The sequence below is a fragment of the Octopus bimaculoides genome, chromosome 1, assembly GCF_001194135.2.
Source record: "Octopus bimaculoides isolate UCB-OBI-ISO-001 chromosome 1, ASM119413v2, whole genome shotgun sequence".
In the NCBI taxonomy this organism is placed as follows: Eukaryota; Metazoa; Mollusca; class Cephalopoda; order Octopoda; family Octopodidae; genus Octopus; species Octopus bimaculoides.
The window spans coordinates 126,928,769-126,929,375 of NC_068981.1; positions in this window are offsets into that span (position 1 = coordinate 126,928,769).

The window sequence follows — 607 nt, forward strand, 5'->3', positions numbered from 1 at the left end:
GAATAAATTTCAGTCTACCATGATTGAAGAGCGCTTAAATTTCTTGTGCATAGTCCCTAGAAAATGATATTGCAAGGAAGCTCACATATGACAAAACTGTAAGGGAATATGTTGCTATAAAAAAAAAACAGAAAGAAAGAGTATTTTGTAATTTTCATATGTATCTTATAATCTAATATTAATCTTATATTTATCAACTGTGGTATTTGTTATGTTTTATGTCATTCTATAATGCATCATGCATGTATATAATACTTCCCTTATTTTCAACTCCCATGACTCTAAAAGTATCAGGCATAGTCTGGAAAATATTTGTTCACACCAGTGACTTTGAGTATCACTATCTGAAATGTAGTGCTTAAATTTGTAAAGAAACTTGTGGCAATCTGCCATGGAACAACCACATCAACAAAGATATCGGTGATTACCTACACTTTGTTTCTGGTGGAAAGAGCGCTCACTGTCAAACTCATCTTTAAGGACTCCACATCACCACTTGGGCTATCAGGGCCTCAAGGCTGGAGTTCCTTGCAAGGGCAAGAAAATTCTTTGACCCTTGTTGGATGTTATCTTACTGTTGCTAGTTGTATAGGGCCCCCCCCCCCAT